A 25,395-nucleotide genomic window follows, 5' to 3' on the forward strand; every position below is an offset into this window, starting at 1 on the left:
AACTATGGCCTCGTTTGAATTCACCACTGGTACACTGGTCCTTGACGGAACTTCATCGCCAAAACTTGAATTAGGTTCATCGATGCACTATTGTTGAGTTAATCCACGTCGTAAGTTGAATAAATAATCGCAAAAAATGTTCACGGTTTAATTCCAGTTTTCAAATAGCGCTCGCAAATCAAAACGTTCTGAGTACACAGAAAAATATTTCACCAAAACTTTTCCAATTAAAATCTTAATTGAGTTTTAAAAAATATTCAGTTAAAATGTTAATTGATTCAACAAATTTTTTAATTGAAACAAAAATCAATCACACAAATTAATCGTATCAATTATTTTTTTAATTGGATCAATTAATTTTTTAATTGACTGTCAATTAATTTTTAAATTCATACTATCATTTCTGCGATTGAAGACATTTCAATTAAAAAAATAATTGGATCAATTAATTTCGTGATTGAATCAGAAAAAAAAAATTTTATATATAACCTTTTATGTATAACCTCAAAAATGTCGGGTTGCCCAAACTTGCCGAATAAAAGATAACCTTCATATATCTTCACAGATTTTGTAAATATTGCACACATAGTGGAAACGACATTTCAAATTAATCGATTAATCGACTTTGGTCACAATAAAGCTTAGGTTAGGTTGTAGAGGCTGACATCAATGTTCTTGTAATGATGCCCACTTACAATAAAGCTTTTTTTAGTCGAAAAAAGATAGTAAATGCTTTATTAATTTTATTTACTTGCCAAAGAACATTTCGAAGTTTGAAGAACTACTATTTGGGATATAACGAATGTTGATTTAATGTTGAATGTAAGGAGCATAAAAATCGCTATACGATAGTTACACTCAATTTTTGTCCATTTCATCTATTAAGTTTGGCAACACTGATGTATATCATCGGCACCTTAGGGAAGCCGATTCTTTGTTGAAGCTATGTTGATAATGTCGAGTTATGTATTCTACACTGAAAAAAACTGTTGGCCAAATATGACAAATTATTCAACCTAAATTTTACGTTTTGCAATTTAAACGATATTAAAGACAAATATCTTCACAATAAAGAAGTTCATGATTAAATATAAAAAGAGCAGCAAATGTAGGCTAAAACTTATTTGGAGAATTTTGCGTCTTTAGTTTAAAGCTTTCTTGAAATGAGGAAAACTTTTTACTTTGATGAATCTCTTACAATTGGAATCTCTAAAGTGATAAGTATTTGTACGATGAAAACTCCATAAATGAGATCTATAGCAGGAGCATATTTGGCTCGAAGTCAAAACCAAACCATGTAATTTTTTTTAATCTGTGTGAATCTTTGTGCACAGAAAAAAGTAAACTGTTTTATAGCAAGAATGAACTACCTCGTGTGAAAATTGAAATCTCATTTTAATACCACTAATTTGTAATTCTATTGTGGGGGGTTCCGTAAATGCGAGCTATATAAAGGTTTATATTCCCATATGCACTAATTTGAACCTGAACCGATTTAGACAAAATTGTATACACTTCTACAAAATCTATGTCTTTTAAATTTAAAGTCTGAAATTGGACGGATCCTTTGTATTTAAACCTAAATTTCGACAAAATCTCAAATACTTCAAATTTTGAGAAAATTTGCTATAGAAATAACATTTTGAGAAAATTTTCTATAGAAATAAAATTTTGACCAAAATATCTATAGAAATAAAATTTTGACAGTACATTGGAAACTAATTTGTTTAAAAACTGGTTTAGTTACAAAATGTGAAGTGTTTTAAAAAATTTAGTTTATCCGGAGTCGAGCAACATTTTTATGACTCCGACTCCAGCAAAATCTTTAGACTCCGACTCCACTGCCCTGGTTAAAACCAGAAAAATTAATGCCCTGTTGTTTTTTTTAATGCCCTTTTTAACTGCAGTTCACGAAATTACATCCTCCCATAGAAGAAAAAATTAACTAAAAATAAAAAAAGAAAATCACTGGCGCCAAATCATGACATTTTCTTTTGGGTTAGTTCATATTGAACTTATGTGTACGGTCATTGAACTTTATACCCATGTTGAGTTCATAAATTGTTTGTCTTAAATTGTTTGACTTACTTAACAATAGGAAAATTTCATTGGTCTGTGAAAAATTTCGAAAAAAAAAAATTAAATTTAACTTCAAACAAATATTTTTGTCCAATAAAAATAAGTTAAATTTAGTGTTAGCTTAACTACGGAATTTTTTCGGTGTATATGCGTGCGTTTAAATCTTCGTAGCACTTTGCGTATGTTATTGTAGATGTATGAATGCTCTTATATCCGTCTACTTGCAATTACTCACATTCACATACACACATACTCAAACGAATTGCATACTTTGCGACCTTATTGCGTATGAAGAATTTTGGCATAACAGTAACTGTCTTTATGTGCACTACCACCACATCATAACCCGTACAAGTTGGAATAGCTCTAAGAAGATTTAAGTTCCTTTTATGTGGGTGCTTTTGACTATGGAATTACTTGCCCTTGCCTTTTCATTGCGTTTTTCACTCCCACCTCAGTATTGAGGTTTATGCCAGGGTCCAAGTAATACCTGCAGAATTGTATACGCGTTGGTGGCACCTCAGAGCATAGCACAACAATTTGTCTTTTTGCCCTACACCGAAAGAATTCTCTTCGTTAATTTTACGAAGAATTCTTCATTAACTATTCTTCCTGAATTCTTCATTAAAATAACGAAATTTTCATTCATTTTCGTAAATTTTACGAAGAACATTTTACGAATATACGAAACTTCTACGAAACATTCTACATTAACTTTTCTTCGTAAAAAGTTCGTACTTTTAACGAAACTTTCTTCACATTTCATGAATTTTGTGAAGAAGTTTTTACGAATATTTTACGAAACATTCTGCGTTAAAATTTCTTCATAAAAAGTACGAAACATTTTCCTTGAAATAACGAAGAAGTTTCATTGAAGTTGTAAAATTTCCGTTCGCGGCATTAAATTGTCTTTTATAATGTGCTTGAGTGTATTCCTTTATTCTATTTTTTTATGCAAGTCTATGCTACTTCTCATTTGGGTGATAGCGCGCTATGAATAAAAGTGAAGCAATAAAACTAAAAATTATTCAAAAACTTAAGATGTAAAGTAGTGATGTCATTTTTCACACTTGCAACTACAACCAAATGCACTTTCGACTATAATTTTTTTTTCTAAAACTTCGAACATTTTTCAGAAAAAAGTACGAAAGTTTTTCATAAAAAGTACGAACCTATTTCATAAAAACTACGAAAATTTTTCATAAAAAGTACGAAACATTTTCATAAAAAGAACGAATTTGTTTCATAAAAAGTACGAAAATTTTTCATAAAAAGTACGAAGATTCTTCATAAAAAGTACGAATTTTTTTCATACAAACTACGAAAATTTTGAAAGAACTTTTCTTCGTAAAAAGTACGAAATATTTCGTACTTTTAATGAAAAGTTTCTTTGGTTGTAAAACAATGACAAATTTCGTACTTTTAACGAAATTTTTCGTTCTTTTTACGAAGAAAATTCTTTCGGTGTAGAAGTCGAGAAGCTTTGAATGTAACTCGTAAGGATCTGTTTCTTGATTGTCGGTTATTTGTTTGCCTCTGACATTGGGAGAATGTGTGCATTTGACACGAGAACAATGACGACAAAAATGATGATGACCTCCGTAAATTACATGTGCTTCTGATGGGTTTGTTTAGGAAATTGCAATTTTTAGTTTAGTACATATGTGGTTCTTTAATATTTTTCAAATGTCGTCAATATTTAGAGTCCTTACATAATGTTTATCTCTATTGTGCTGCATTTGACTGATAGTTTTAATTTAAAATGATTCGATAAGATAACTTTCATTAAATGCAATGACAGACACTAAAGAAATGTTAAAATTATCCATTAAGAATATGAATGAAAGTAAGTTATAAAAAATTTAATTAAAAGAACTTCCCGTGTAGTTAAAATGAAGTACATATTTGGAAGTGCTTTTAAGTTGTGTCTTTACACCGAAAGAATTCTCTTCGTTAATTTTACGAAGAATTCTTCATTAACTATTCTTCCTGAATTCTTCATTAAAATAACGAAATTTTCATTCATTTTCGTAAATTTTACGAAGAACATTTAACGAATATACGAAACTTCTACGAAACATTCTACATTAACTTTTCTTCGTAAAAAGTTCGTACTTTTAACGAAACTTTCTTCACATTTCATGAATTTTGTGAAGAAGTTTTTACGAATATTTTACGAAACATTCTGCGTTAAAATTTCTTCATAAAAAGTACGAAACATTTTCTTTGAAATAACGAAAAAGTTTCATTGAAGTTGTAAAATTGCCGTTCGCGGCATTAAATTGTCTTTTATAATGTGCTTGAGTGTATTCCTTTATTCTATTTTTCTATGCAAGTATATGCTACTTCTCATTTGGGTGATAGCGCGCTATGAATAAAAGTGAAGCAATAAAACTAAAAATTATTCAAAAACTTAAGATGTAAAGTAGTGATGTCATTTTTCACACTTGCAACTACAACCAAGTGCACTTTCGACTATAATTTTTTTTTCTAAAAGTTCGAACATTTTTCAGAAAAAAGTACGAAAGTTTTTCATAAAAAGTACGAACCTATTTCATAAAAACTACGAAAATTTTTCATAAAAAGTACGAAACATTTTCATAAAAAGAACGAATTTGTTTCATAAAAAGTACGAAGATTTTTCATAAAAAGTACGAATTTTTTTCATACAAACTACGAAAATTTTGGAAGAACTTTTCTTCGTAAAAAGTACGAAATATTTCGTACTTTTAATGAAAAGTTTCTTTGGTTGTAAAACAATGACAAATTTCGTACTTTTAACGAAATTTTTCGTTCTTTTTACGAAGAAAATTCTTTCGGTGTAGAACAACTTCCAAATTTGTTCATACATTTTCGTGAATTGGTAAAATATTAGAAAAACGTCCTTATATAGCGTAAGCGTATGGGGTCCCTTAGAGCTGTGCGATTCTGTATTATTAGCAAAGTTTTTAACTCCGCTCTCTGATACTCATAAACTACAACCAAATACTGTGAAACATTACAGAGATGGACACCTACGGTTGACTTAATTTTGTCTACATTTGAGATGTGTCCAGCTACGTGACGTTACTTTTAATGTGATATTGTAGCAAACGTCTCACGGAAACTGTCCACTTTTGAGAGGTGCCGCTTTTCGGAGTGTCCATGTTTGAGAAGTTTCACTTTAATTACAATGGCTTTCAATTAGATCTTGACAAATTAGAAGTGGTCAAATCTGATCCTAAATTTGATCAAAATTTCAATAGCTGAGACAATATATACCGAATTCTTACACCCAAAGAAAAAATACGAAAATCCCCTTTGTTGTTAAGGAGCTAATAAATCCGATTTAATGACAAATGTTTCAACGATTGCTTCTATTCTATGTTACTTGCTTTTAAAATTTTTTAGGGTCAAAAAGAGAACTATTCTTTCAGTGTAAGGTGTGATCCGTGATTCAGTGTTTTGGATTTGAATACAATATGTTGTGATATTTTGTTAAATAAATAATTTTTATGATTTTTAATGCAATTTACCGCTTGTCAAAGTAGTGCCAGATGTGGCAAACATAGTGGATTACACTCTGGCGAAACCACTTTTGGACAAACAATTTTAAGCGTTGCAACGACACCAAGCACATATGGCCCCATCTAAACTTAAACAGCACATCACTCCTGATATCTACTATAACGGGTCGCTGCCTGATAGGAGAGTTTGCAAAAACTATTGGCGTCAAGTATAATGACTACTGCATGAGTTGTCATGATGTGCAAGAATAGGAATCGATTAAACACCTCTTATGTGAATGTCCTGCACCGAAAGAATTCTCTTCGTTAATTTTACGAAGAATTCTTCATTAACTATTCTTCCTGAATTCTTCATTAAAATAACGAAATTTTCATTAATTTTCGTAAATTTTACGAAGAACATTTTACGAATATACGAAACTTCTACGAAACATTCTACATTAACTTTTCTTCGTAGAAAGTTCGTACTTTTAACGAAACTTTCTTCACATTTCATGAATTTTGTGAAGAAGTTTTTACGAATATTTTACGAAACATTCTGCGTTAAAATTTCTTCATAAAAAGTACGAAACATTTTCTTTGAAATAACGAAGAAGTTTCATTGAAGTTGTAAAATTTCCGTTCGCGGCATTAAATTGTCTTTTATAATGTGCTTGAGTGTATTCCTTTATTCTATTTTGTTATGCAAGTCTATGCTACTTATCATTTGGGTGATAGCGCGCTATGAATAAAAGTGAAGCAATAAAACTAAAAATTATTCAAAAACTTAAGATGTAAAGTAGTGATGTCATTTTTCACACTTGCAACTACAACCAAATGCACTTTCGACTATAATTTTTTTTCTGAAAGTTCGAACATTTTTCAGAAAAAAGTACGAAATTTTTTCATAAAAAGTACGAAAATTTTTCATAAAAACTACGAAAATTTTTCATAAAAAGTACGAAACAATTTCATAAAAAGAACGAAATTGTTTCATAAAAAGTACGAAGATTTTTCATAAAAAGTACGAAGATTCTTCATAAAAAGTACGAATTTTTTTTCTTACAAACTACGAAAATTTTGGAAGAATTTTCTTCGTAAAAAGTACGAAATATTTCGTACTTTTAATGAAAAGTTTCTTTGGTTGTAAAACAATGACAAATTTCGTACTTTTAACGAATTTTTTCGTTCTTTTTACGAAGAAAATTCTTTCGGTGTGCATTTTGTGTAAAGGTGAGTACTAAGTTCGAGTTTAAACGCTAAAGTGAAAACTAAATCAGTAAAGAAAGGGCATCAATTTATACATCTTAGATGCACATTTTATTATAACTTCATTGGGAATAGTTCAAAGCAAATTTTCACAAAGTTTGTTTTCCATAAAATGGATTATTAAAGAAAAGTAATCGTGAAAAATGACTATTTTAGCGGCTAAACTCGAACTTAATGCCCACCTTAAGGCGTAAGCGAATATTAGGAGCATACAGCTTTAGATTACTGGCAGATCTGGAAAATAATCTGGTTGGTTGATCAACAAAAGAAAATAATCGAGTAGGTTAAAACTAGAAGTGCCCATATGTAAAAGGTACTTTTAGTTAATTTGATATCACAATGAACTGAATAGTCTACACCGAAAGAATTTTCTTCGTAAAAAGAACGAAAAATTTCGTTAAAAGTACGAAATTTGTCATTGTTTTACAACCAAAGAAACCTTTCATTAAAAGTACGAAATATTTCGTACTTTTTACGAAGAAAAGTTCTTCCAAAATTTCGTAGTTTGTAAGAAAAAAATTCGTACTTTTTATGAAGAATCTTCGTACTTTTTATGAAACAATTTCGTTCTTTTTATGAAAATGTTTCGTACTTTTTATGAAAAATTTTCGTAGTTTTTATGAAAAATGTTCGTACTTTTTATGAAAAACTTTCGTACTTTTTTCTGAAAAATGTTCGAACTTTTAGAAAAAAAATTTATAGTCGAAAGTGCATTTGGTTGTAGTTGCAAGTGTGAAAAATGCCATCACTACTTTACATCTTAAGTTTTTGAATAATTTTTAGTTTTATTGGTTCACTTTTATTCATAGCGCGCTATCACCCAAATGAGAAGTAGCATAGACTTGCATAAAAAATAGAATAAAGGAATACACTCAAGCACATTATAAAAGACAATTTAATGCCGCGAACGGAAATTTTACATTTTCAATGAAACTTCTTCGTTATTTCAAAGAAAATGTTTCGTACTTTTTATGAAGAAATTTTAACGCAGAATGTTTCGTAAAATATTCGTAAAAACTTCTTCACAAAATTCATGAAATATGAAGAAAGTTTCGTTAAAAGTACGAACTTTGTACGAAGAAAAGTTAATGTAGAATGTTTCGTAGAAGTTTCGTATATTCGTAAAATGTTCTTCGTAAAATTTACGAAAATTAATGAAAATTTCGTTATTTTAATGAAGAATTCAGGAAGAATAGTTAATGAAGAATTCTTCGTAAAATTAACGAAGAGAATTCTTTCGGTGTAAAGAAGCCTGACAATAAATCGGGCTCCACTTTAACCCAACTTAACGCTGAAACGTTAGACCTCAAAAAAGTTTAAGTTAAGTTGTTTTTGTTTTTATTTATTTTATTTTTTTAATTAAACCTTTTTACTTCGGGTATGTGTTACAATTTGGATTTTTAAGATGACTTTTATTAATGTTTTATTTTTAATTAAATCAATGTAGCACATATAGCTCGTTTCTTAAAAAAAAAACTTGAAATTAAAGATTGAGGCTACGTACGACAAGGATATTGTAATCATAGCCCTGAGACAAGAGATTCTTTATGGCTTTTGTCATAACAATATATTGTTTCCAACGCCTTTAAGCCGCAGGCACTCTAATTTACACATACGCATTTCTTTACACACATACATACTTCCATTGCAGCAATATTTATTGGAGACTCTTACGTACCCTAATGCGTATGAGTTACATAACAAAAACAAATCAAATTCAAACTTTAATGTTCTTTTTTAGATATATGTATGTGTGTGGATGTGAATCATTGAAACTAGGTGTATGTATGGGTGTGTTCAAATTTATATATCCCAGACTATTTTAAAACATATCGCTGGCATTGAAACTTTATACACCGAAAAAAAAGTATACTATTGTTTACGAAAAATTAAGTAACCCATAGTAAGAACGACCATGATTTGGCGCCAAAGATTTTTTTCATCTAGATAAGTTCATGATTTTCTTATAAATAAGTTTATGTATTGCATCGTATTTTAGTTCATTCTTACTACGCTGTGGGAAAAATGTACTTACACTAATTCAAAATATTCCTGCTATCCGGAAAAATGAACAAGTTTTTGGGAATCCTATATTTAGAAATTGGTTTCAAATAAACTGTTTATCAGTATAATTTTCAAAGAAAATAATAAATTGAGGAATTAAAGGTACAACAAGCCTGTATACAACTTAGAAATTTTTCGTACAATATAAGACAATTTTTCATAACTACCAGTATTTTATTTCAAAAAATTATTATTGTATTACATAAAACTATGGCTTATGATATACAATAAAAGAAATGTTTTTATTCGTACGCTGTATGCTGTTACTTTTCGGTAGTTACTAAATGCTTCTTCAAAAGAGTAATATTCTATGTTAGTAGAATGAAACTAATTAATATCAATTTCCATTTTCTATCCATATGAAAGATATATGCCATAAGTTGCTATTTTCATTTCATTTTTGTCCAATTTCACCGATTTCGCTAGTTTTTGTTGTGTGGATTTGCGTCATAAGCCTCTGAAGTTAAAAAGGTATATAAAATATAAAAATATTATCAAATTCTATGGTATTTTGATCTTTAACTTACAAGAGAATTTTCTTAGAGCCAATAGGGATATCAGCTTAGTTAGCATTAAACAGTAAGAAGATTCCAAAAAATACCATTAGATTTGCTGTCATCCTGCAAATGAAAATTATTTTTAATAAATAGAAATTTTGGCTTTATTACAAATGGACGAAAAAGTTACCACATTGAAAAAAATCATCCAATTACTACATTAGTGGAATCATATCCATGCACAAATGGGACATTTTTGAAATCCTTCTCAGAATATAAATGAAATAAAAATATTATAAAATTAGATATAATTTCCACTTGTCAATATAGCATTTAGTATTTATGGTGGATATTAAGTTCGAGTTTAGTGGCTAAAATCCCAATTTTTCATGATTAGTTTTCTTTAGAAATACATGGGAACAAAATTGAACCGGTTTTGTGTTCATTTAAAATTTATATCAAATTTTTAGTAATTTGAGGTCGCTGAATCCAAATTTACACTTGTTTTTTTAAGAGCTCGACTTTTTGAGATATACGGTTATATTCAAAATTAAGGCACTTCCGCTATATATATTGGAATAACTTGAAAACAATTCATCATATTAAATTAAAAAAACAGCGTTCTACATAAGCTTAAAAACGATTTTCTGTTCTTAATCGTGTAATCCATTTAAAGAATATAAACTTAATAAAAAACTTGTTTCGAGCTATTCTCCATCAAGTTATATTTAAATTTGCATCGAAGGCGTATAATTTTATACTTTTCTTACTGATTTATTTCTGATTTTAGCGCCTAAACTCGAACTTAGTACACACCTTAAGGACTCGCTATAACATAAAAATATAGACTCAAAAAATTGTACTGTGATCCAGATGTAGAGTAAATATAGATCATTTTATTACCACTCATTATGAATATTTTTATGTAAACCAATTTAAAACCGCACTTATTTTAAATTATTAATAGAAATATACAGTTTCTTAATATGTGATTTATTTTAGAGTTATTTATTTTTTATCAATATAAAGTGTTTTTGTTTTCTCTAACATCACACCATTCACTTATCAGTTTCTAAAATGTTTCAAATACCGCACGCAAGCGCACCACGTGTGCGCTTCATAAATGTATCAACAGAACTGAATGCACCAATAAAACTCAAAGACACAAATAGTCATAAAGGACACATATGTAAAGAAAAACAACTCCACACACACACATGATCCCTTTCTGATCTCGCTATTGCAACAAAACAACTATCACCACAAAAGATACCAACAACACACATTCCATAACATCATCGCAATAACAAACACAAACAAAAAAAAAAGATGATGCAATAATTTCATAATTTCTTCTCACTTCAATTTCCAGTATCACGTTTATTGATTAGTTGGTATTCTATTTATAGGATAAGGTAAAATATATTCAAAATTTACGAGGAATCCATAAAAAATTATATACACCCGTCAAGGATTAAATTAACTACTTTTTATTCTACTTTATCTAAAATTTTCAATGTGAGGAAATATCCTCCAACTTATAGTAAAAACCGAAATAAGCTGTAGGAAGCCGTCATAAGAATCGGTACTGTGGTTAAGTTAATTTTTACTACAAAAATTTTTTTCCATACAAAAATTTTTCTTAGTAAATTGTCCACATTTCGTAGTAAGATTTTTATATTGCCTATGTCTTTTTATAATACAATCAACGATGCATGAACTATTGTATTGGAAATTTATTTAAGGAAAAATCTGTCACATTTCGTAGTTAGTGAACTAAAAAACATTTACTGAAGTTTTATAAGTTTTCCTTTAGCTAAGTTAATTTTCGCAGTGGTTACGAAAAATGAACTATATTACAGTAAATTTTTTGAACTATGTGGAAGTTAAACTGGTCCTAAAATTAACAAGACACCTTTTTTTCTGTGTATGAATAACGTATGCGAAGATGGAATGGTCTCCATACACTGTACATGGGATTGAGAATATTTGAGGAGTTTTAATAAAGTTTATCACTTTTTTATATATTCGTAAGGTAATGCCAGAAACTTTGTTGTTAGATTGTTATATTGAAATTTTGTCGAATAGCAGGCATCCAACATCCAACCTTGTATGAGTTGGTTTAGCCAACGTAATAAACAATAGTATGATCAGAGATGGCCCAAGTAGCATGTTTTTGAGTTTTCTACTGTCAAAAAGTTGTAAACGTTGAAAATGTCATATACCTGTATAAAACGTAAAAAACGTAGAAAATGTCAAAAACACCTATAAGATCCTTAGATTTCATTTCAAAAACTATTTTTAATATCCTATAATATCCGAAGTCATGGAAACGCCATATTGAATTATTTTAGATATTTTTTTTTATAATATTATTTTGAAATTTTTACTCAAATGCAATTTGCAGGCATAAACGTTTGAATGAAACGCGTTTTCAAATTGCTGAAACTGTTAAAATTTTTGTAGCAAAAATCGGATTTAGGTACAACTTTAAATTTATTATTTACTCCGAATTTAATACGGCTATGTGAAATCTAACTGACAGTACTACGCCTATTTTTACTACTTTTTATAAGGAAAAGGCATTTTCAAATCAATTAGCATTTCCTTTTAATGAAACGAATTCCCTTCGTAAATATAAAAATTGTAAAAAAGTACGAAATAACCGGTTCTAAAACAAGTGTACTAAATATACAAATTCTTATATTGTCAAAAACTAAGCATTTTCAGAAGGTTTACGACGTTTTTGACGTATGATAAAATAAGTCGTAAATGTATGTCAAATACCTTACACACTGAAAAAAAGCATACTCGGTTCCAAAGATTTTGTCTTTACTTTAAAAAATTTGGTATTGATTCCGAGCCAAAGAAGCGGAGAATACAAGTAAGGATACTTTTAAGACACAATTCTCTTTTAAATTTAGGTTTTGTGTACTTGCTTCTAGGAAGCAAATTTTAATTTTTCGCTTTCTCAGCTTTTTTGCTTCATATGCTATCAAAGTCCTTTAAAAACGAGTTATCGGCAACTTTGTTTTCCAAATTAGGACTCGACTTCCAGTAGAAATTATGCTATGTTTGAAGTAAAAAACTTCTTTAAAATGTCCTATATTTGAACGATTTTTTGCTTTGTAGTCAAGATGCAAAAAGACAACAAATTTAAAGACAATTTCATTAAATTTAAAGAATTTTTCTGAATTATTAAAGTCAAGTTGACCTTAGCCTATACATTTTTTCTTTCATGTTAAGATACCCATTTTTAAGTCAAATCACTTAATTATAAGGACAATACGACTTCATTGAAAAGTGTATCGACTTTTGGACAAGGAAAATTACTTTTTTTTTAGAGAAATGCGTCTTCTATGCTAAGCAAAATTTGTATTCGTATTTTAAAGACATGAAATCTTTGACCTCACGACAAAATTTTTTTCAGTGCAGTTTACGACAGACCATCTCTGAATATGACAACGAATAACGGTTACTTGTCTAATTAATTAACTTAAGAATAAGAAAAATGATTTGCAATCAATTACATGGATATTTTCCATCCATTATTTTGCAAGACTTGATCAAAATATAATAGTCTTCATAAATATATTTGTACTTTTAATTTAGTGTTTTGGTGAAAAAACCGAACACAGTACTCACCTTAACCATTAAAAAGACAAGAAAGGATAATCAAAAACTATTCGGTAAGATCAACAAAAACAGTGGCATGAAGGCTCCGCATCACCAAAGCAATGAAATTTGTTACTACACTCAAAAAATAAAGGGCAACTAAAGACAATTTAACTCTATTTCAGTTCACGGATTTTCACGGATATGTTATAGTAAAATTTTTACCACTTGGAGAATGTTTTCTAGACTTTAAAAATTGTTCGTATACTTAGTCAAAATTATACACAAATTAAGCATAGATTTACTAACTTCGCATTTCCCACAAAATAGTTTATAAAATATGTCAATTTTTACCACAAATACATTAAAAAAATACACTAAATAAATTTTAGAATGCGCAATTTACAAAATATTAAGGACAATTTTTTTAATAATAACATTTTAAAGTCGTATGTCTTTGAATTAACGCAAATTTTCCTTAAAGTAAAGAAAAACATTTTTGATTTAAAGAGATGGTCCTTAAATTAACTGAAATATTGAATCTTTAGATTTGAGACAAAAATTCTAAATATAGCTAAGATTTATTTTGAAGATTTAGTATCTTTGGTTAGAGTTTATTGTGGAATTAAGAAAACATTTTTTACTTTCAAGTATCCGTTGTAATTTGGATTTTTAAACTGGCTCTGGTTTGTACGCTTTATTAATATACCGCGAAAATATAATGAAAATTCGATAAATGAAGTCTTTATCCTAATTTTAGTTTTATTGATCCTAGATTTAAATGTCTTTATTTCAAAGACATTGGTTCGGAATCAAAGTCCTTAAGGAAAGGTCAACATTTGTGGATCCAAGAAAATTTTTTGAAAAAATAATTATGTCAAATATGTATTTTTTTTTTTTTTTTGAATTTGTCGCAAAATATCTACTTACTTGTAATAAAATTTCTAAACTCAACCTACATTTTCCCTCCTGGTTGTTTCACTTTTTTGAGCGCACAAGAACCCGGTCTATAAAATCTTCTTAAAAAGGAAAGACTATCAACAATGGCTATGTCATAGTTTTATTTGACAAAATCAGTAAAAATAGCGGCATTTAAATGTTTGTGATACGATCGTAATATGACACAAAGGAATAATATTCTAGCTACTTCTAGAGATGTTCTTTATTATTATGAATAAAAAATAAAGAACGCAAGCTTAAGTCTCTTCCCAGGTTGACCTGTCGCAAAAGTCGTAAACCTAATTTTGAATAAAAGAATTTGTAAAAGTTTTTTTCTTTAATTTAGTTTGGTTCCCCGATATTTATTGAAAACACAACAAGTTTTACATCTCCTATTCGCCAATTTAAACTATTCTGGGTTTACATAGTCCGTAGTATTCATACCAGATTTTGTTACGAATAACTACACCGAAAGAATTTTCTTCGTAAAAAGAACGAAAAATTTCGTTAAAAGTACGAAATTTGTCATTGTTTTACAACCAAAGAAACTTTTCATTAAAAGTACGAAATATTTCGTACTTTTTACGAAGAAAAGTTCTTCCAAAATTTTCGTAGTTTGTAAGAAAAAAATTCGTACTTTTTATGAAGAATCTTCGTACTTTTTATGAAAAATATTCGTACTTTTTATGAAACAATTTCGTTCTTTTTATGAAAATGTTTCGTACTTTTTATGAAAAATTTTCGTAGTTTTTATGAAAAATGTTCGTACTTTTTATGAAAAACTTTCGTACTTTTTTCTGAAAAATGTTCGAACTTTTAGAAAAAAATTATAGTCGAAAGTGCATTTGGTTGTAGTTGCAAGTGTGAAAAATGACATCACTACTTTACATCTTAAGTTTTTGAATAATTTTTAGTTTTATTGCTTCACTTTTATTCATATCGCGCTATCACCCAAATGAGAAGTAGCATAGACTTGCATAAAAAAATAGAATAAAGGAATGCACTCAAGCACATTATAAAAGACAATTTAATGCCGCGAACGGAAATTTTACAACTTCAATGAAACTTCTTCGTTATTTCAAAGAAAATGTTTCGTACTTTTTATGAAGAAATTTTAACGCAGAATGTTTCGTAAAATATTCGTAAAAACTTCTTCACAAAATTCATGAAATGTGAAGAAAGTTTCGTTAAAAGTACGAACTTTTTACGAAGAAAAGTTAATGTAGAATGTTTCGTAGAAGTTTCGTATATTCGTAAAATGTTCTTCGTAAAATTTACGAAAATGAATGAAAATTTCGTTATTTTAATGAAGAATTCAGGGAGAATAGTTAATGAAGAATTCTTCGTAAAATTAACGAAGAGAATTCTTTCGGTGTACACTCAAACAAAAGTTTACTTGCACCCAAAGATTTTGACCTTCTCTTAAGCTTTTTGTTAATGATTCCGAACCAAATATGCAGCTTCTTTAACATAAAGACATTTTTTGTGACTTATCTGGCCTTAAATCTACACCGAAAGAATTTTCTTCGTAAAAAGAACGAAAAATTTCGTTAAAAGTACGAAATTTGTCATTGTTTTACAACCAAAGAAACCTTTCATTAAAAGTACGAAATATTTCGTACTTTTTACGAAGAAAAGTTCTTCCAAAATTTCGTAGTTTGTAAGAAAAAAATTCGTACTTTTTATGAAGAATCTTCGTACTTTTTATGAAACAATTTCGTTCTTTTTATGAAAATGTTTCGTACTTTTTATGAAAAATTTTCGTAGTTTTTATGAAAAATGTTCGTACTTTTTATGAAAAACTTTCGTACTTTTTTCTGAAAAATGTTCGAACTTTTAGAAAAAAAATTTATAGTCGAAAGTGCATTTGGTTGTAGTTGCAAGTGTGAAAAATGCCATCACTACTTTACATCTTAAGTTTTTGAATAATTTTTAGTTTTATTGGTTCACTTTTATTCATAGCGCGCTATCACCCAAATGAGAAGTAGCATAGACTTGCATAAAAAATAGAATAAAGGAATACACTCAAGCACATTATAAAAGACAATTTAATGCCGCGAACGGAAATTTTACATTTTCAATGAAACTTCTTCGTTATTTCAAAGAAAATGTTTCGTACTTTTTATGAAGAAATTTTAACGCAGAATGTTTCGTAAAATATTCGTAAAAACTTCTTCACAAAATTCATGAAATATGAAGAAAGTTTCGTTAAAAGTACGAACTTTGTACGAAGAAAAGTTAATGTAGAATGTTTCGTAGAAGTTTCGTATATTCGTAAAATGTTCTTCGTAAAATTTACGAAAATTAATGAAAATTTCGTTATTTTAATGAAGAATTCAGGAAGAATAGTTAATGAAGAATTCTTCGTAAAATTAACGAAGAGAATTCTTTCGGTGTAGGATCAATAAAATTAAAATTAGGATTCAGATCTCACATGTCGAATTTTCTTTTTCTTTTCGCGGTATATTAATAAAGTTATTCACGTACAAACAAATGCCAGCTTACAAATCCAAATTATAACGGATACCTCAAAGAAATAAATTTTAAATCCTCAGTTAATTTAAGGACGATTTCTTTAATTCAAAAATGTGTTTCTTTAATTTAAGGAAAATTTGCCTTAGTTCAAAGACATGCGACTTTATCGGAGGGACGCAAATTTACAAAATTTGTGTCCTAAATTTACCGACAAAATTTTTTGAAACAAAGATTATAAACTTTTTTATTAACTTTAATTAAAATTTTATTATTTTAAAGAAATATGTCCTTAATATTTTGTAAATTGCACATCCTAAAAATTGGGCTGCGTAATTTTTAATATCACGTAAATATCAGTGAGATTTAGATTTAACAATTTTTAATTAGTATGGAAATTGGCTCTAATAAGTCAAAAAAGTGATTTTATAAAATTCTCTCTAAACAGCAATTCACTTATCCAAGATTAAGACGAAGAAATGAATTTAACATGGGCTTCTCATAGGACGGATGTCATTTCAACAGCCGTTGCACTGAATTGGCATCATTTCTTAAGGTGTGATCCGAATTCAATGTTTTCGATGTGAATTGAACAATTTTAGATATTTTGCCAAATAAATAATTTTTATAAAATCTTATGATTTGTAATGCATTTTAACGCTTTCTGACACATTTGACCCCAAATATTTTTAAAAATTCGCTATTTTTTTAGAATGAATTAAGAATTTTTTCGACAAAATTTAAATAATTTGTATCCTTTTATTTATACTTACTCCGTTTTACGCTATTTAATACAAAAAAGTTAAAATTATCCTTTCATAATATGAAACAACGAGTTATAAAAAAATTTAGTTCAAACATTTTTGGGTGTGTTTTTAATGTTGTGCTTTTAGAATAGGTTAGGTTAGGTGGCAGCCCGATTATCAGGCTCACTTAGACTATTCAGTCCATTGCAGTGCTGCCGCTACTACTTCGATCGAGGTATTTTGCTTCATTTTCACAAAATTTACTTCGTCACTCCTTCTTCCAAAAATCTGCTTCACTTTTTGTTCTGCTTCAAATTTTAAAATTTTTCCCCATATTACCCAATTGTTTTTCCTATTCCTTTAATTACGATGAACATAGCGGTTTTAATCATTGAATTATTAACCGATGTGGACCAAGTTTTGCATAGTTTTTAAAGACCATATACATACACCATGTACCAAATTTCAGCCGGATCGGATGAAATTTGGTTCTCTTAGAGGCTCCGCAAGCCAAATCGGGGGATCAGTTTATATGGGGGCTATATATATTTATGGACCGATGTTGACCAATTTTTGCATGGTTGTTAGATATCATATGCTGAACCCATGTACCAAATTTCAGCTGGATCGGATGAAATTTGCTTCTCTTAGAGTCCCCGCAAGCCAAATTTGGGGGTCCGTTTATATGGGGGCTATACGTAAAAGTGGACCGATATGTCCCATTTGCAATATCATCCGACCTACATCAATAACAACTACTTGTGCCAAGTTTCAAGTCGATAGCTTCTTTCGTTCGGAAGTTAGCGTGATTTCAACAGACGGACGGACATGCTCAGATCGACTCAGAATTTCACCACGACCCAGAATATATATACTTTATAGGGTCTTAGAGCAATATTTCGATGAGGTGGGATAATCCACCGCTGAAAAACTTTTTGGTGTTCGGTCGAAGCAGGAATCGAACCCACGACCTTGTGTATGCAAGGCGGGCATGCTTACCATTGCACCATGGTGGCTCCCTTGCTTTGAGAATAACTTCAAAATTTTTTTGCTGGGGTATTTTCTAAGACCAAATATAACTTCATCGGAAATGGAAAAAATTGGTGGAGGATCCCGGGGAGCTCTTAAAAATAAATGTTTTCGGAACAACTTCCAATTTTTTCCCCCCTACTTATATAGGAATTTCATATTGTATTTATTCCCATGTTCATTTTGGATCCGGAAATTTTGATTTTTATTTATTTATTTATTTAATCACAATATAAGAACAATAAGAATTCTTTTATAGTTCAACATAGTAGTTTAGGAACACATAAGTTTTATAGAAAGTATAAATAAATATTATAGTATAGTAAAAAGACAAGATAAAATAGCAAATAAAATATAATATAATATAATATAATGTTACAAAAAAAAAGCAATAGCGAAGTTAAACAATAACAAAATATATATACCATATGTTATGAGAATTTAAGAAAAGTTCAGTAGAGAGAAGGGATTGAGAGAATTTTTTTATGCAAAATTGGCGCAAAAGCGATGCATTTAACATGGGCTTGTCATAGGACGGATGTCCACCAATTCAACAGCGGTTGCACTGAATTCAAGTCACTTTTTAGGGTGTGATTTGAATTCAGTGTTTTGGATGTGAATTAAAAAATTTTGTGATACTTTGCCAAATAAATAATTTTTATAATTTGTTCTTGATTTTTAATGCACTCTAACTCTAGTATGAAACGTTTGACCTCAAATATTTTCAAAAATTCGAAATTTTTCTAGAATGGATTTAGCATTTTTATCGACAAAATTTGAATAATTTTTTTCATTTTATTAATTTTTACTCTGTTTTTAATCTATTTGAAACAAGATGCTAAAATTACCCATTAAAATATGAAAAAACCAGTTATAAAAAATTTAATTAAAAGAACTTCCTGTACACCCAGAGAAGGAATCACTTCAAACATGTTTTAAGAGCAAAATGTTATTTTTGGGTGGTGACCATGTAACATGTTATTTTCTCGGAAATCATGTATCTGATTTCGGCAAGCAGATTATATTTGACGAGAAAATAACATTTTAGTCATCATACATGGTCATCATACAAAAATAATATTTTGCTCGTGAAACATGTTAGAGGTTAGCATATTCCTTCTCTGCGTGTAGTTAAACTAATGAACATCTTTGCGAGGACATTTTTGGAAGTGCTTTTAAAGTTGTGCCTTTAGAAGAACTTCCAATTATTTGTGCTGGGTTTTTATTATGTAATTAATATATATTTTTATTTATTATTATAGTATTATTTATTTCGTAATAAAGAGGAACGTATGACGTCAATAATGAATAGCAATATTAGACAAAAGGCCCTTTCCTGAAATTTTGTGTAACCAAATCGCAAAGTCGCTATGGCATCAACATCACACGAATTCTATACTGGAGGTGTTGAAACAATGCTGCATAGAAAATTGTGTCACTAAAAAATACAAATATTTTTAATCAATTCAAAATTAAAACATAGTAATTAATTCGAAAAGTTATTTTTTTAATTGTATCAATTAAATTGTTAACTGGCGATTTATATTATCATTTTTGCGATTGAAGGGGTTTCAATAAAATATTAATTGTATCGATTAATTTCGTCATTCAAATCGAAAAATATTTATTGTTGTATGGTGTCGACTTTATCTTTCCTGTGGTTCCAACTGAAGAAATCGCATAGTGTTAAATCACAAAATCGTGGTCCTCCTTCAAGAGATAACAGCTTTGTAAATCGATATTTCCAAACATAAAAAAGGATTATTCGAGAATTTTTCTAAACAGGACTGAAATGATTTTCAAATCCAATTATCATAAATTTACGAAATAGAATATTATACACAAATTCAAAAATCTTTTCCTAGAAAGCCTTTGGCCCACTGGTGGCGTATTTCGCAATCCTTTTTGACTATCCTAGTTCAAGTGGAATACCCCATAGGGAGCTTCAATCTGTTTGTCAGTTGTTTATTATTTTGAAAAACCAATGTTCGTAGTATTCATCAACACACCTCCCATAACCACACACACACATACACTGAAAAAAGCATGTGCGGGTCCAAAGATTTTGTCCTTAAATTAAAAATTTTGGTATTGATTCCGAGCCAAAGAAGCGGAGAATACAAGTAAGGATACTTTTAAGACACAATCTTTTAAATTTGAGATTTGTGTACTTGCTTCTAGGAAGCAAATTTAAAATTTTCGCTTTTTCAGCTTTTTTTCTTCATATGCTATCAACGAGTTAACGACAACTTTATTTTCCAAATTAAGACTCGAATTCCAGTAGAAATCAAGATACAAAAATACAACAAATTTAAAGACAATTTCATTAAATTTAAAGAATTATTCTGAATTATTAAAGGCAAGTTGACCTTAGCCCAAACATGTTTTCTTTCATAACCATTTTTAAGTGAAATCACTTAAGTATAAGGACAATACGACTTCATTGAAAAGTTTATCGACCTCTGGACAAGGAAAAAACTTTACATTAGAGAAATGCGTCTTCTAAATTTGCATTCGTATTTTAAAGACATGATATCTTTGACCTCTTTGACAATATTTTTTTTCAGTGTACACATAAGCAAACCAATTACAAGAACCACAACAAATAAAACATAAATAATGTATTTCATACGCCCGCGGAATTTGTTTATTTTATGTGGGATTTTCTTTTTGGTTTAGATTTTTTGCTGCTTTCCTTGCGAATTATTTGAGTTACTTCAATGAGATCAGTGCTCGTATATCTGTGAGTCTTTTGTAAATTCCAGGAAAATGGCAGTTCTGTGTGTCTATCCGTTTTTTATTTTATTTTGAATTATTCGTACCGTTGTTGTTGTTTTCTTTTTTGTGGATGATGACTTTGCGGTTAGGTAAGCTATTGTTTATGTACGATGTCGTGTGTATTTATTTGTTTTTTTGGTATGTGTAAATGCATGCATCCATGGATGGCATGTGGTATGGCGACGCCCACACATGCCCCCACTCGCACATGTTTGCGAATTCGCATTCGTTTTGTTTGACTACACTTTGGAAAAGTTAATTATATTTTTAAGGGTTTTTGCAAACAAAAGTTCAAACACTGAATGTCCATTTGTCTGACGACCTCAGGCAGGACACACATTCAGGAAGGAAACTTTCCGGTGTTCACAATTGGTGACCCGCCATGAAATTAAACAAAAATAAAAACTAAAACACAAACAACCAAGCAAACGAACGAAACGCCACCAGCGTTTTTTAACTTTTCTATAAAATAACATCAGTATTAAAAATAACAATGCCGAAGCCAATGCAGGATAATTAAAAAAATAATTAAAAAAATAGAAAATTTGATATTTGGAAAGTTTTCGTCAAACTTTTTGTGATATTTGTATGTAACTGAGTGGCTTCAGTCAAATTTGATTCTGTCATCGATTGGATGTTTTTAATTTTTTTTTTTTTGTGTTTAGTATGGATTATCTGCAGTCCGTATTTTATTTGTCAAATACAAATACGTTTAACAGAAGCACACCCAAAAAAAATAAAGTGACTACAATCAAAGAAATGTTTTTTTGCCTCCAAAGATTTTTAGCTTGTCTTAAGGATTTCGGTATTGATTCCGGGTCAAGGTTAGGTTAGATTAAAGTGACAGCCCGATTAAGATTCAGGCTCATTTAGACTATTCAGTCCATTGTGATACCACATTAACTAAAAGTACCTATTACATATGGGCACTTCTAGTTTTAACCGTTGAACCTTCTCGATTATTTTCTTCTGTTGAACCAACCAGATTGTTCCAAAAACATTAGCAGACTGCTTAAGTTAACGTTTTCCAGGTCCGCCAGTAATCTGAAGCTATATGCCCCTAAAATTTGCTTACGCCTTACACAAAATGCAGGACACTCACACAAGAGGTGTTTTATTGATTCCTTTTCCTCCGCATCATGACAGCTCGTACAATAGTCATTATACTTCGCACCAATAGTTTTTGCAAACTCGCCTATCGGGCAGCGACCCGTTATAGCAGATATCAGGAGTGATATCTGACGTCTTGAGAACACTAGCATATTTAGTGTGCGGTTCAAGTTTAAATGGGGCCATATTTGCTTGGAGTCGTTACAACCCTTACAATTCTCCCATCGAACATTTGCCATCATGACAGCCTTCTCACGCAGTCAAAAGTTCCGGCTTCTTTAAAACAAAGACATTTTTAGGAATCTACAAAGCTTTAAATCAAAAATTAATAAAATTAAAATTAGGTTACAGATTTCATATATCGAGTTTTTATTCTCTACTTGTGATTTATTAATAAAGCTTTTCATGTGCAAGCAAATGTCGGTTTAAAAATCAAAACTATAACAGATACTCCATAATGATAAAAGTTTTCTTAACCCTTTCACCACCGATGTCCACCTGGGAGGACATGGCTATGAGCGTCGATTGTACATTACCCATGTATGCTTTATTTAAAATTTTTGTTCGAGTATGTTAAGGGGATCCTTCTAATATTAATTTAACATTGGAAAAAATATTTTCACGACATTGAGATTTCAAGGAACTCGACCCAAATTTTGGTGAAATTGATTGAAGCACTGAAAAATCAAAATTTTGTAGCTAACATGTTCGTAAAACAAACAAATATTCATCCTATGTATATACTATATACGCGGACGAAAAAGACTGTTTTTCATATGTTTCGGTGTAAAAATTATATGTTTGGAACTCAAATTTTTAAACACAATATTGTTATGTGCAAGCATATAATGTCCATAAACTTGCATAACATGTTTGGGACATATATGTTAATATGTTAGAACATATTATGTATATATATATATATATATATATATATATATATATATATATATATATATATATATATATATATATATATATATATATATATATATATATATATATATATATATATATATATATATATATATATATATATATATATATATATATTAATAAAATATAATAAGTATATACGGCCGTAAGTTCGGCCAGGCCGAAGCTTATGTACCCTCCATCATGGATTGCGTAGAAACTTTTTCTAACCACTGCCATCCACAATCGAATTACTTATGTTGCGGTAACGCTTGCCGATGGCAAGGTATCTTAAAACCTCCTAACACCATCTCCAAAATTGTATGTATGTCCATACGTGGTATATACTAAATCAAAAAAGATCGATCCAATACGTATGTAATTCAGTTTGACAAAGTAGACATAAAATTTTGACAAAATTTTCTACAGAAATAAAATTTTAACAAAATTTTCTATAGAAATAAAATTTTCACAAAATTTTCTATAGAAATAAAAATTTTGACAAAATATTCAATAGAAAGAAAATTTTGACAAAAATTTCTACAGAAATAAAATTTTAACAAAATTTTCTATAGAAATAAACTTTTAACAAAATTTTTTATAGAAATAAAATCTAAAAAATTATTTGTGGCTCGAGTGGCAACCATGATTATGAACCGATATGGACCAATTTTTGTGTGATTGGACCAATTTTGGTATGGTTGTTAGCGACCATATACTAACACCACGTTCCTAATTTGAACCGGATTGGATGAATTTTGCTCCTCCACGAGGCTCCGGAGGTCAAATCTGGAGAACGTTTTATATGGGGGCTATATATAATTATGGACCGATATGGACCAATTCGGGCACGGTTGTTAAAGATCATATACTAACACCATGTTCCAAATTACAACCGGCTTGGATGAAATTTGCTTCTCTTGGAGACTTCGCAAGCCAAATCTGGGGTTCGGTTTATATGTGGGCTATATATAATTATGAACCGACGTGGACCAATTTTTGTATGGTAGTTAGAGATCATATAACAACATTATGTACGAAATTTCAGCCGGATCGGATGAAATTTGCTTCTCTTTGAGGCTCCGCAAGCCAAATCTGGGGATCGGTTTATATGGGGGTTATATATAATTATGGACCGATGTGGACCAATTTTTGCATTATTGTTAGAGACCATATACCAACACCATGTACCAAATTTCAGCCGGATCGGATGAAATATGCTTCTCTTAGAGGCTCCACAAGCCAAATCTGTGGATCGGTTTATATGGGGGCTATATATAATTAAGGACCGATATGGACCCATTTTTGCATGGTTGTTAGAGACCATATACCAATATCATGTACCAAATTTCAGCCGGATCGGATGAAACTTTCTTCTCTTTGAGGTTCCGCAAGCCAAATCTGGGGATCGGTTTATATGGGGGCTATATATAATTATGGACCGATGTGGACCAATTTTTGCATGGTTGTTAGAGACCATATTCTAACACCATGTACCAAATTTCAGCCGGATCGGATGAAATATGCTTCTGTTAGAGGCTCCACAAACCAAATCTGAGGGTCCCTTTATATGGGGGCTATACGTAAAAGTGGACCGATATGGCCCATTTTCAATACCATCTGACCTACATCGATAACAACTACTTGTGCCAAGTTTCAAGTCGATAGCTTGTTTCGTTCGGAAGTTAGCGTGATTTCAACAGACGGACGGACGGACATGCTTAGATCGACTCAGAATTTCACCACGACCCAGAATATATATACTTTATGGGGTCTTAGAGCAATATTTCGATGTGTTACAAACGGAATGACAAAGTTAATATACCCCCATCCTATGATGGAGGGTATAATAATGTTTCATGTTGTTGTTTCTTATTTTTAGCGTCTTCTTTTCTGAATGAATCTAAAAGAATACACGCACAATACAAGCTGAAAGTACCGAGTTACAATAATAATACTAAAATGTGATGTTTAAAACTAAGTTGTGTCGTTTAATAAAATTTATATTAGGTATTTGAATGTTGATACAAAAGTAATCAAGAACACTTCTACGAATGCCTTGAAAAAGACACCAAATTGTGGAGAAACGTCGGAATAATATGAAATGAAAGAGTTTTATTTCAAAAACCAAATATAATTATTTTTCTTTCAACACCTAGTATTATTTGGGGCTTTAGAGGTCAGGTATTTTTAATTTTAAAAGGTTTGTTTAATCCATTTTTGCCATCTCACATTTCTCTGTGATACTCCAGTTTTCTTAGACATGAAATTCGAAAAAATCATGAATTAAAAGCCAAATCTCAGTCTCAGTGTTTGCGGTATTAATAGCTATTTAATAGCTGATTAACTCATCGTAATAAGTACCTACTACGAATTTCAAGTGTGGTGGGATATTAA

The 25,395-nt window shown here is 30.0% G+C and overlaps 1 protein-coding gene and 1 long non-coding RNA gene across 2 annotated transcripts in view; one reads left to right on the forward strand and one right to left on the reverse strand.

Moving 5' to 3' along the window:
* timeout (circadian regulator timeout) overlaps positions 1 to 25,395 on the forward strand; it is a 1,081,463-nt gene that overhangs the window by 862,447 nt on the left and 193,621 nt on the right. The window lies entirely within an intron of this gene.
* Positions 9,248 to 10,441, reverse strand: LOC142221691 (uncharacterized). Its single transcript, XR_012718192.1, has 4 exons — positions 10,298 to 10,441; positions 9,585 to 9,658; positions 9,425 to 9,517; positions 9,248 to 9,354 (listed from the first exon to the last, which is right to left on the reverse strand). It is a non-coding gene; the product is annotated as an uncharacterized LOC142221691 (long non-coding RNA).

This window comes from Haematobia irritans, chromosome 1 (assembly GCF_050003625.1).
Source record: "Haematobia irritans isolate KBUSLIRL chromosome 1, ASM5000362v1, whole genome shotgun sequence".
In the NCBI taxonomy this organism is placed as follows: Eukaryota; Metazoa; Arthropoda; class Insecta; order Diptera; family Muscidae; genus Haematobia; species Haematobia irritans.